This window comes from Spea bombifrons, chromosome 3 (genome assembly GCF_027358695.1).
Source record: "Spea bombifrons isolate aSpeBom1 chromosome 3, aSpeBom1.2.pri, whole genome shotgun sequence".
In the NCBI taxonomy this organism is placed as follows: domain Eukaryota; kingdom Metazoa; phylum Chordata; class Amphibia; order Anura; family Pelobatidae; genus Spea; species Spea bombifrons.
Genome location: NC_071089.1, coordinates 43619962 through 43633301, shown reverse-complemented (window position 1 = coordinate 43633301; position 13340 = coordinate 43619962).

Here is a 13340-nt window from a genome sequence, read left to right as displayed (position 1 = left end):
GAAAACTGAGCCATCCCGTGAAGCAGCTGTCCGCGGCTAAGAAAAAAGCCGTCGCGGGCAGACTGAGGAGCACGCAGAATACACTGCGCGCTGCCACGGAGCACGAGGCTCGCGAGTAGGGGAAGGGAGAAGCAGAACGAAGGTAGGGAACACCAATAACAAAGGTAGGGAAACCAATAACGGTAACTAAAACATCAAAGTAAATAAAACGGCGCACGGAAAAAAAAGGCGCGAAAAACTAAACCGCGCGGATAAGGGTAAAAACACAGGATAATTAACAAAATAACATAGCATATGACATAGGTGAATAAAAAAACACCGGCAATTAAATAAAAATGACCAAAAAAGTGTACTTATGCCCCAATTTGGGAAGCACACTAGAAAAGAGGGTGCTCACCTGGAGGTCAGCAGCAAAGAAGAGGAAGTGGTCTACTTTGTGGGCTTTCTTATGACCTCTGACTGTTTCTGATTGGTGTTTTGTTTCAATGTTATTAACCATTTCTTTGCTGCTGAAGGTTTTGAGTAAAGAAGTTGATGCAAATATGAAGCCTCCTGTCTTGCCATAAAATTATCCAGCGCTGAATTTCAATCTTTTCTCCACGAATGGGGCATCAAGCACGAAAAATATGTAGGCATTGTCAAATCCATTCTAAGGAAAACACAATCATCTGGGCAGGATGTCCATTTGGGTCTTCTGAACTATCGTGCAACACCTCTAGAGGGTTTATGCTCTCCTGCACAGTTACTTATGGGCAGAGCACTGAGAACCACAGTGCCCATTTCTCCAAAGAAACTTCAGCCACAGAACTTTGCACATAAGCGTGTAGCTGCTCAACGAAACAAAAGCATTTCTAATCAAAAGCGATATTATAACAAATCAGCCAAATCTCCGACATCACTTGCCTTAAGACAAGCTGTAAGACACAGAGTTGATGGAAAAACTTGGGAACCTGCACGTATAGTACTAGTATTGGAAACCCCAAGGTTATATGTAATCGGGAATTGGCTAGGTCAGGAACTCAGACGAAATGGATGTCATCTACATCCTGACTTTTCAAGTTCTACATGTACTTCAAATGATGCTGCAGTTTCCAGCACACCCGCCTTAACAGGCATGCCAGACTCATATTCTGAGGGCAACACTGAACCCTGGATTTATCAACTACATGTTCTGTGGCTCCACTTGGAGAGAATGCTCTGAACACTTCTCTTGACTCAAGGGACACCTACTCTAGTTATGGTCCCAGATTGAAACCTAAAATATGGGAGGACTTTATTACACATTAAATGTGAATGCAAAAAAACAGAATGTTGCAGAATCTTGTAATACCTTTTTTATTGGACTAACAGTATTTAAAATAATAGACGAGCTTTCGGGAGTCCTCCCTTTATCAAGTCAAAAGCATTTCTGACCAAGCAAGTGAAAAACACAGTTTAAAACTGACCAGTACATGTTCTGTTACAGGGTTAAAACAGGGGTTAAAACAACATGGTAGAGAATTTGCAGACAAAAAACTAAGAGGGTCGTAAATAGTAAATAGTGGCATATACTGCACAGATAAGGCTAGGGGGAGCAGGGGTAAGCATGTAGGAGAGAGAGAAGAAGAGAAAGAAAAAAAAAAGCACAGGTTATAGGAAGTTTTGATAGTGTGCTAAGAAGCTCAAATCCACATTAAGTCCTCTGTTTTTACAATCATAAAAATGTATCATTTTGGCTTCAAATGTCTTTCTTTCTTGGGTGTTTTTGAAATGACCTCTCAGTGTTTTGATTTTAAGGTCATATATGGAGTGACCTGTTTGGGGGAAGTGGTGCCAAACTGGAGTGCAAAGGTTTTCTTCATCATGATGGTTGATGGAGTATCTGTGCAGATTCATCCTTTTATTGAGTTGCTGGCAGGTTTCACCGATGTAACACCCTATAGTACATTTGGTGCATTGAATCATGTATACAACATTTTGTGAAATGCATGAGTATGATCCTTTAATATTGTATGTCTTGTTGTTGTGGGTGGCTGTGTTGCTGGTACAGATGTGTTGGCAAAGTTTGCATCTGGCTTTGTTGCATGGTTTGCTTCCATTATCTGTGTGTGTTGTTTCAGTATGTAGTTTGCTACTCACCAGCTTTTGTTTGAGATTAGCTGGTTGTCTGAAGGCCAAGATGGGGGGTTCAGGGAAAATTTCTTTTAACACCACATCCTCTGCTAGCATTGGCTGCAGATCCTTGATGATTTTTCGGATTTCTTCTAGGGCAGGATTGTATGTGGCTACTAGAGGTATGCGTGAGGATGTTTGTTTGTCTGTGTATTGCAACAGGTGTTCACGTGGTGTTTGTAGAGCAGAGTTAATTTTCTTATTGATGATCCTAGGTTTGTATCCCTTTTGTTTGAGTGTCTCAGACAGGGTTTTTAGATGCATGTCTCTGTCATCAGTGTTGGAGCAGATGCGGTGGTACCTGGTGGCTTGGCTATGGATGATGCCTTGCTTTGTGTGGGATGGATGGAAGCTGGATTTGTGCAGGTAGTTGGATCGGTCTGTAGGTTTTCTGTATAGGGATGTATGTAGTGTGTCCTTGTTTATTGTGACAGTTGTATCCAAGAAGTTAACACTTTCTGTGGAGAAGTCCATTTTGAGTTTGATAGATGGGTGAAATGTGTTAAATGCGTTATGGAACTCTCTGAGGTTTTCTTTTCCGTCCGTCCAGACAATGAAAATATCATCAATGTAGCGATAATATTTGTAGGGTTTGTGAAGTTGTGTTTCCAAGAATCTTTGTTCCAGGTCAGCCATAACCAAACTACATTAAATGTGTAAATGCTTGAGGGGGAAGATGTGATGTTATGTTATGTTGATTTGTGACACAGTTTATGTTGTTAATTTCCAAAGTTCTACCTTAAATGCTAATATATGGCCTACCTTAAGTCCTGTTATGTAACTTGTAAGAGAGTCAGTTGGCAGCAGAGGGAGAAAGAGAGAGCATGGAATAAAGAAGCTTCTGCATGATCTGTCTGTCTTTATTGTACATACAACACACATCGGCATCCAGAGAGGAGGATCCAGGTCCCTTGCAGCTCTGCGGGAGATCTGGATCTTAGTCGTGTAGTCAGACCTCTATTTGAGGTCTTATTATAAGAGCAATTGCTCTGAAAAAATCTCGGCTTATATTCGAGCAAATACAGTATTTGTCTTTTGGCTGTTGGTGTTTTCAAATGATATTGCTAATTTGAAGGTAGTAGGTTAACCACACATCTCATTTTTTTTGTCGATATCACTTCGGTAGCTTCATGTGAAAAATAATAAAATAATAAAAGATTCATGTGTATTTCCACCAATCCCTCTCTGATTTATTTGTGAGGGTGTAACATTTGCCTGATTTGATTTTTTTTTGATTCTTATGTGTTGTTCATAAGAGAGAGAAAAAAAAAACCCAAAAGAAAGTAGAATTATTTTTGGGAGACATGGTGTGATTTATGGACCTTAACCTCTTTGTGACACAGGACTTACTATTAGATCATCTAAAACATGGTCTAGATGACGAGGAAGTAAGTGTAAGTGCTATGGTTTCCCGACAGTACACAGAGATCAGGCTATCATTAGACAGCCTGGCGCAAGTAAATACCGTATTTGCTCGAGCAAATGCTCTGAAAAATACCCCTCATCTTATAATCGGGGTCGTTTTATAATCAGACCTCAAATAGGTCTGACTATGAGACTAAAATCCAGATCCCCTGCAGCGATGCAGGGGACCTGGATCCTCCTGAGTATGCCCCCCCCAACTTACCGGTGCTTCTGAGCACCGGGGACTCAGATGCAGGGGACCTGGATCCTCCTGTGCTATGCCCCCCGCCCTCAACTTACCGGTGCTTCTGAGTCCCTGGTGCTTAGTCTGGGCAGTGTGTAGAGCTCTACGCGATTCGAGCGGAAGTTGTCTACGCGAATCGCGTAGAGTTCTACACGCTGCCCGGACTAAGTACCGGGGACTCAGATGCAGGGGACCTGGATCATCCTGTGTTATGTCCCCCCCCCATTCGCGTAGACAACTTCCGCTCTACACGAATCGCGTAGAGCTCTACACGCTGCCCGGACTAAGCACCGGGGGACTCAGAAGCACCCGTAAGTTTGGAGGAGGGAGGGGGAGGGAGTGTTAAACGGGGGCATAAGGCATTTCTGGAGGCAGAGTGCTCTGTGAAATGCCTTTTAACCCCCTTAATGCCACTCTGCCGCCAGAAATGCCTTTTAACCCTCTATACGCCACTCTGCCTCCTGAAATGCCCAATACCTCCCTATATACCACTCTGCCCATAATATGCCTTTTAACCCCCTAAATGTCAGAGTGGCATATAGGGGTATAAGGCATTTCTGGAGGCAGAGTGGCACATAGGGGGTCAAAAGGCATATCATGGGGCACAGTGGCATATAGAGGGTTAAAAGGTGTATCATGGGGCACAGTGGCATTTAGAGGGTTAAAAGGCATATCATGGGGCACAGTGGCATATATGGGGTATAAGGCATTTCTGGGGCAGAGTGGCAAGCCTGGGGGCAGATCTGCATAACTGGGGGGGCAGGTTGAAAAAAAAAGGAAATAAAAACAAAATATTTTTCTCAATCGTAGCTTTTATTAACAAATAGTTGTTCACACAGTTTACATGAATTAACATTTACTGGTAAAACTCTTTTATTATAGGGTCGTCTTATATTCAGGCTTTTTCTTTTTTTCATAAATTAATATTCAGACTTTTGGGGGGGTCATCTTATAATCAGGGTCATCTTATAATCGAGCAAATACGGTTAGTGCTCAAACATTCATAAAATTTAAAAAAAAATTAATGTGAGGTATTATTCTACTCAGGGGATGTTGTTGAACAGAAATCGGGGGGGGGGGTATCCGTGGGACCTAATTTACAGAGGAGATTCTGAGTAAAATTGTTAAGGATTTGAGTTTTTCTCTAATATTTACTGGGTTTTTTTCTACATTTTATACTAACTGACAGATTATACAAAGTGACTTGTATAACAAGAAAAAAAAACAATATATACAGGGTATACTAAATATGAAAAAGAGAACTTTGGGTCAACAAAGATATTTAAAAAAAATGGTAAAAATGTCTCATGGATAAATAAAAAGAAAAAAAACAATAATATTAGTAGTATTACTTGAGATCTTCCTTCTGTTTAACCTTTTAGTGGGATTGTGTATAAGGATCCAATTTAGAATGTTTCAATGTAAACAGGTAGTGTTTTGGTGGAGGCTTTCATGTCCAGTTTCGTGCCTTTCCTTACCCCCCAGGTAGCTAACATGCACATATACTTACACACTATCACAGTTTAACAAGCTTACATTCATGCTAACTCACAAACACACATACACTTCCAAATACACAATCATCCTAGCAGCTTCTGTAGTTTCCTAGTTCTGTAGCAGCATGGATGAAAGAGCCAATTGTTGCCTACCCTATTTATAGTTCTTAATTTGTTTTTTGGATCTTGTTCTGTGGGAGTCCAAGCATCCATTGTAAAGAAAAAGGCCATGCTAGGCCAAACAATCGGGAGCAAGTTTATTTCAGAAAGATATAGCTGACATTGGCTCCAGATAATCACAATTAGAAGATCGAATGGGTGATCTGGTGGACTATATTGCACCCATGCAGCAAGACATCTGAGAAAAACAAACTTGAGGCTCTTGAGAATAGATCACAAAGAGAGCAATATCTGAGTTCACTATTTACCAGTCTTATAAAGACTTGTCAGGAGTGCTTTAGAACCTTTTGACCTCTTGAGAAGGTCCATCTTTAATATTGATTGTACCATGGGTAAGCATTTGCTTGGCCTCCCTCTCCTTTACACCCTAGTGTGACTCCGTGTGAGAGAGCCTCACGTTACATGAGCAGGGCAATGGAGGAGCATAATACTATGCTGATCACATAAGAAATTAATGGTCCATGTCCTGCGAGTTACCCAAAATGGACGTCCAAGTCGCAATCAGGGCCAGCCTTAGTTGTGCAGGTACCCTGTGCTGGCCTCCCCATAAACCCCCTCGTCATCAACCTGAAATAGCCTTTGTCTACTCCTTCACATGTAACACCTCTCTTTTCCTCCCCCATGTAGTTCAGGTATAGATCAAATAAACAACATATGTAAACACAGGTATACTATTATGGTTGGTCCATCCCTAACAACAACACTTTTATCTTTTGCTAGACTTGTGCATTCGTTTTCGGGGTGAACATGAAAACACAAATAGTCCATTTTTGACATTCAAACCGAAAAACGATTTTGCCATTTTTGTGCTATGTCGGTGAGGAGGACAGTGGCAGCATATCTCGGGGGGGGAGGACAGTGGCAGCATGTTTTTTTGGTGGTTTTTTAAAGAAAAAAACTTTCTTTAAAAAAGCACCAAACTTTTAGGGTGCGGCCTATACACGGGGCGGCCTATATCCGAGCCAATACGGTATATAATTTTTTTTTTTATATTCAGATCCAAAGAGTCTGGTAAGATACATTGAATAACAATGTTACAGACTCCAAGCCATATGACAAAATGTTACAGGTAACATCGGTCCGAGAAAAAAAAGTGAACATTAGTAAGGTAGCGACTAACATAGAGACCTGTGCGGTGTGAGACATCTTTTCCAAAATACTATGATGGTCGATAGTCGAGAATACTTCTGCGAGTAAAGGGGGAGAGTTGGTTTTCCAATGTTTCGCAATGCATAATTTCGTAGCTTAAAAGATATGTTTTATTAATTTGCATGGGGGACCAGGGAGAGGGCCTGGAAACATGTGGAGGAGAGCGATTTCAGGGCTGGGTTCTAAACGGACATGAACAATGGACTGTATGGTGGAGAACACCTGAAGCCAAAGAGGGGCCAAAAGTGGGCATGACCACCACATATGTAGCATGGTGCCCTCCTGGCCACAACCTCTCCAACAGGAGTTAGAGTAGTTAGCGATCATGTGGGATAACCGAGATGGAGTCAGATACCAGCGGCAGCAAACTTTTTTCTGTAGTTCTAAGTGATTTAGGCAATGGGATACCCCCCTCATCATTGTTTCTGATTCCAGCCAGGACTCGGATGGAAAGGTTTGGTTCATTTCTCTCTCCCAGGCTCGCATGTGAGGGAGCTTGTTGGCATAGAAACCAGAGACTAACAGGGAGTACCAACGGGAGATTGCTCCTTTTATCTCTGGAGCCGAGCGGAACAAGGAAAGAATGGGTTGTAGTTCATATTGGGATGGTGCTACTGGGGACGTGGATTATGCAAGGACATGTCGTATCTGCAAATATTTGAAAAAGTCTCAATGGGAAATGTCGTGAGTTTGAGTGAGATGTGCAAAGGGTTTCAAGATACCATTGTGATATAGGTCCCTTGGAGCTCGTAAGGTCGGGCGTCGCCAGTTGGAAATTTTCAGGTCCGGGACCATGAGATCAAGTGTCTCTAAGGGGGAAAAGGGGAAAAAGTCTGGCCAGGGAGGGAAATCGTTGTAAATCGTTGTCGGGTCCAGGTTAAGAGCATGTAAGAGGTAGTAGGGGGAAGTGGGGGTAACGGAGGGTGTGACGTGCGTTTGGTCCATAGGAGTTGTGGAATAGAGTTAGGAGAGATATATGCATTTTCATGGGTGATCCAGGCCGGTACATTGGAGGAGGCATGAAACATAAGGATCTGAGATAGAATACAAGCCTCGTGATATGGTTTGATGTGTGGAATCCCTAACCCTCTACAAAGCCTGGGGGAGAATCTAGTGTGGTTAGCCACGCGTGATTTGCCTTTAAGTCTAGTGAAGTCTATAAAGTAAGATTGTATATAATGTAGTAACGAGGGGGGGGGTTGGATAGGGACAGTGCGTAGAACATAGAGGAGTTTAGGAAGAGCAGTCATTTTTAGGGCGTTGATACCGCCCAGCCACGATAGTTCATAGCTCCTCCAACGTAATATTTCCAGTTTGACCTGTCGCCAAAGAGAAAGTACATTGTGAGTATTGAGGGATTCTACAGTATTGGTCAGTTGGATGCCCAGATAAGTTAGGGAGGATTTCCTCCAATCAAAGGAATAAAGTGCAGAGAGGGTTCGTATTTGGGATGGGTCTATGTTAAGGCACAAGGCTTGCGTTTTAGAAATGTTCAGTTTATGATTAGAGACTGATGCATAAGTGTCAAATTGCTGTAAAAGTGCCGGTAGGGAGATCGTGGGTGAGATAATAGAGGCCAGGACGTCATCAGCGAAGAGACCGAGGGTACAAGGGGGACCAGGGTCCATAGGGAAACCCGAAATAAGAGGGTCCTTACGGATACGTTCCGCTAGTGGTTCGAGAGCAAGTGCATAAAGGAGGGGGGACAGGGGGCATCCCTGCCTAGTTCAATTAGTGATTGGGAAAGGATGAGATAGAAAGCCTAGCATGGAGATACATGCCGATGGGGAGGTATAAAGGGCTAAAATGGCTTTTAGAAATTGCCAATGGAGCCTATCAAAGGCTTTTTCTGCGTCAAATGATACTAAGAGAGTCGAGAGTTTGCGGTGATTAGCTGCCCAAATTACATTAATGAATTTACGGGTATTGTCAGAGGGTTGTCTTTCTGTGACAAAAATAGGGATGGGAGGAGGGGATTTAACCTGTTGGCGAGGATTTTGGCATAAATTTTATTGTTAAGAAGGGAGATGGGCCCATAATTAGAGCAAGTATCCATGGGTTTATTAGGTTTGGGTATTGTGATAATATGGGCACGTAGATTTTCTGAGAGAATTAAACCTGAGGACATATAAGAGCGGAAAAGGGTTAACATGAAGGGGCCTAATGTGGAGAGAAAAGTGCGGTAGTAGAAGGAAGTGAACCCATCGGGACCAGGAGACAAATTTTTTTTGAGTAGGGCAACCGCTCTTTCAGAGTGGCATTGAGGTCGCCACATAAAAGGATCTGGCCTTTCTTGTTGCGATCAAGTCTTTCCAAAAAGGAACGGAAAAAGGCTAATTGGCCAGAGTTAGGAGCATAGAATGTGGCAATAGTATATTCAACAGAATTAATAGTATAATTAAGAATAACGTACCTCCCAGTGGGTCCAAGAGCTTATGAGTGTAAAGGAAAGGCGTTTGGAGATGAGAATGGAGACTCCAGCTTTTTTAGAAGAAGCCACGGAGTGAAATTGTGTGGGGAAAAATTTCGAATAAAGGAAAGGATTGGAGGATTTCTTTAAATGTGTTTCTTGCACACAAATAATGTCTGCTTTTAAAGATTTAGCTTCGCCCCACAGTAGATGACGTTTGTGGGGAGAGTTAAGGCACAAGACTTTAAGACTGGCCATATGAATGGGTCAATAAAGTGAAGTGGGAGTTGAGTTGATCTGGATGTGTGCTCAGGAAAGGCTCACAGAAAGGCAAAATAGGAAGGAAAAAGGGGGGTACAGGGTACATCCCAGTGAGGTGAACCGCGCCCGACCAGCGTGTAATGTGTGCCATGTCGTATGTGTTGCCTGAAAGAAATAAAAAAAACAAAAAAGAACTATACGTATAACGAATTAACATGAGAAACCAAAAACAAATGGATTCACAAGTCAACATAAGTGCCAGCGCTATGGGTAGCACTGGAGGGTGGGGAGGAGAGCCGTTGTCGGGCCCGAGAGCTAAGGAGGGTGGACAAGGTGAGGAAGGTATGTGGCATAAGGCTCCCCAACACTGGAGACATAGAAGGGAAGGCTTAGAGCCAGTAATACACTTAGCTGAGTGGTGAAAAAGGAGAAGAGTCCCGATGTCGAAATGGAAGATTCAATCGAGGGTCGTTCTATGAAGCTTTTTCGGTGGCGAAGTGTGTTGTGGTGATGCGGCCGAAGGTGCAGCGTGGGGCAGTTGTTCAGGGTGAAGACCCCAGGAGGCCAGTAGAGTGAGGCCATCTGCAGGCGATGTAACGGTGGATGTAGAGCTGTCCTTTTGGATATAGAGGCGGACCGGGTAGCCCCAGCGATAGGGGATAGCTCTCAGGAGAGATGTGATGGGATCAAAGAGTCGTCTCCGTTGAAGAGATTTGTTAAGAGTAAGATATCTCGAAATGGATCGGGTAGCTCGGGTTTACAGTATGCAGCTTGCATGATTCTGTCTTTGATATCAAAGTAATGTCAAAACATCGCGAGGTAGGTTGGATTTAACCGATTTAGGTCTGGCGACACGGTGGAGGCGATCCAGCCTAACGGGTGAAGAGGATTCGTCTGCCAAGAGGGCTTGGAAAAGATTTTGGACGAAATGAGGTAAGTCCGTTGAGAGACTTCTTCAGGAATGCCCCGTAGCCGGATATTGTTGTGGCGGGACCGGTCCTCGAGGTCCATGACTTTAGTACGGAGATCATCCAGCTCTGCCTGTATGGTAGAGTACCCATCTGAGAGAGTATTGTGGGCTTCTGCGAAGTCGTCAATCTTCCTCTCCAGGTGGTCCGTGCGTTCACCAATGTCATCGATGTCTTTGCAAAGAGAGGATGTAATCTCCTGGAAGTCCCGCTTGAGCTGTTCCCTCATGTCCTGAAGCAGGGATTTAAGGATGTGAGAGGTGAGTTGCTGGTCGTGTGTATGGCTGGTGAAGGCGGATCAGACCTGGATGGCGAGTGTGGGCCCTGGGAAGCCTCCGAGTCGTCATCTAGCGCACGTGGTAGGCCGCTGTCTCGAGATGGCTGTTTCTTCCGAGTTTTAGGCTCGAAAAAAACGGGCATAAGTGTAGATTTGCGGGAGTGCGCTATGAGAGAGGGAGCACTTTGTTAGGAAAAAGGGGTCCAAAAATAATGCGGATGGCATGCAATTTAGATCTCGGGCCTCGGAGCTCTCCCTAAGCACGTCTGCTCAGGCTGCCATCCAAGCCCTGACCCTATATATATATATATATATATATATATATATATATATATATATATATATTTTTATACATATTTATATTTTTTAAATGGTTAGAGGTCCTCTGAGGGACCTCTTGAACATGTTATTAATGGCAGTGATGTCACAATGACATCACTTAGCTCACTTGTTGTTTTTTTAAAATTATTATTTATTGTATTATTTTAGTGATTTATTTATTTTTTAAATCACTAACCTTTTTTTTTTTCTCGGTTTCATTTTTCAGCATGGGAGGAGGGTGAGAAACATGGATTCTCACTCTCCTCCCTGCAATGCCCCTGCACCAATCACACAGGGATCTCTATGCATGTTAACAGCGTCAGTGCCTCATCGGAGGACAGGATATCCCTGCAGGGGATATTCTGTCCTCTGATGACCTTCCGGGTGACATCAGCAGTGAAGTTAAAAATGTAACAGTTTTCCGGCTTTCGTACCGGAAGCTATTACATCAGATTAGACAGCAGAAAGCCGGTGATGCTGACTTCTGCTGTCAGGGGGGAGTCCAGGCTGTCAAACGACAGCATGATCTCCTGTGCAATGGCAGGGATGTGTCCTTTCCGCTGCAAGAAGGGGAGGACGTACCGGTACGTCCATAGAGGATTCTTGGGATGCGTTGTTTGGACGTACCGGTACGTCCATAGGGGACTGAAGGGGTTAAGGGGCCGTGCATTTGTTTAACTCCTGACTGGGAACCTACGGATTTCCGCTCCCGCTAACCCCTGTGATGCTGCGTAGATAACAGGAGCGGAAATCCATAGGTTCGTCATCAGGGGTTAACTTGGTGCAACTTGGCCGGCAGAGACCACTGGTCGTCCTGCTCCAACAGTTAAAAGTCTGTACGAACAACCAATAAAGCCGCTTGTACGGACCTTTAACTGTTGGAGCAGGGAGACCAGTGGTGTCTGCCAGCCAAGTTGCTGCACCAGGATTTTATAAGTCTGTACGAGCGACTCTATTGGTCGCCAGGATAGTTAGGCCATGGACAATGAGGGGCTATGGGACAGAAGATTTCATCTTGAGGCACGCAAGTTTCTTCTTCTGCATTCTTGGGCAGGGTGGGAAAGCGGTAGCTGGGCTCAAGGTGGTTTTAAAAGCAGGCAATGATGTACAATTAAGTTTTGTTTTTAGGGTTTTGAGTTTAATGACACACAATGTCCCTTTACAATACTGAAAGTTGGACATTATTTTTTTTTTTTGCCTCGTAAAGATTCTATTGGACAAAACAGCATTTCAACTACACAAGCTTAAGAAGAATTTCAACTACACAATCCAATCTAAAGAAGCTAAATTTATTAGCAACTGACTCTCTTTAGGCTAGGGAACTGTGAGAGAGTCTCTCAAATGAAAGAATTTTAAGAGATGGTAATACAGTCTATCAACCTTACTGTGCAGACATTGAAGCCTTTTTCATTTAGACTCTATTTTAGTCAGTATCTGCAAAACACTTGGTGATGCTTGCCAAACCAATTTCCAGGACTAAAACTTTTTAATGTTTTAGTTTTAAAAAAAGTTTTACTACAACTTTTTTTTTTACCTCCCCTTCTACAGGTATTTAAATATATTTTTTCAGTATTGAATATTTTTTCTATACCCCAAGAAATACAAGAGGCCCACATAATCACCTAATTTAAACACAGTAAATCTCCCTCCAAAACAGCTTAATTCAGAGCAATGTGACGCAAAAAATGTTAACGGAAGACTTAATCTGATATCAGACGTACCACCTTTAATACATTCTGATCAGGTAGGCTTCGTCTCTGGCAGAGACATTGTCTGGCACCAAATGTATTGATCTTTTCTCTATAGCCAATATGACCTAGTAGAAGATTATATTGCTATTGTTATACGTAGGAAAAAGCATATGCTGTTGGAAAGGGTTAATATTGTTAATTTCATGCTGGAGAAATCAGTTCCAAGGTGTATTTGACTGTCAGATAAATTATTTAAATAAAAACTACTGTAGATGAAAACTTTGAAGACATTTTTTTCTTCCCGGTCACTTGCAATTGCTGCAAGATGCTTTTTTTTTTACTTCTGTAGGCCACCATCCATAAAAATCAAGTGCTTCTATTTACTTAAATTAAAGACGTATAAATAGTAACATGGTGTGGAAAGCTGAACAAAATAACATTACAAAGTAAGCACTATTGCCTTAGGGGGTGCCTTAAAAATACAAAGCCCAACTTTAATGACTATCCATCTAATTATGTGCTTTCCTAGCTTCGATAATCAGCACATCTTGTTACTATCAACCAGTGGGTATCAACTGAGGGCACACTATTAAACTTTTCTGAGCTTAAACAAAATAATTTGTAGGAAATTAAAGCGAGAACTTAAAAAGAAACCAACCATTTTATATTAGTGTTACGTGTAAAGTTTAAATTTGGGTAAAGTAAAATTTTGTTTCAATGTGTTTGTATGAACTGAAGGACTTACTTGATTAGGTGAGAGTGTAAATTGTCACCTCTGAATTTATGTC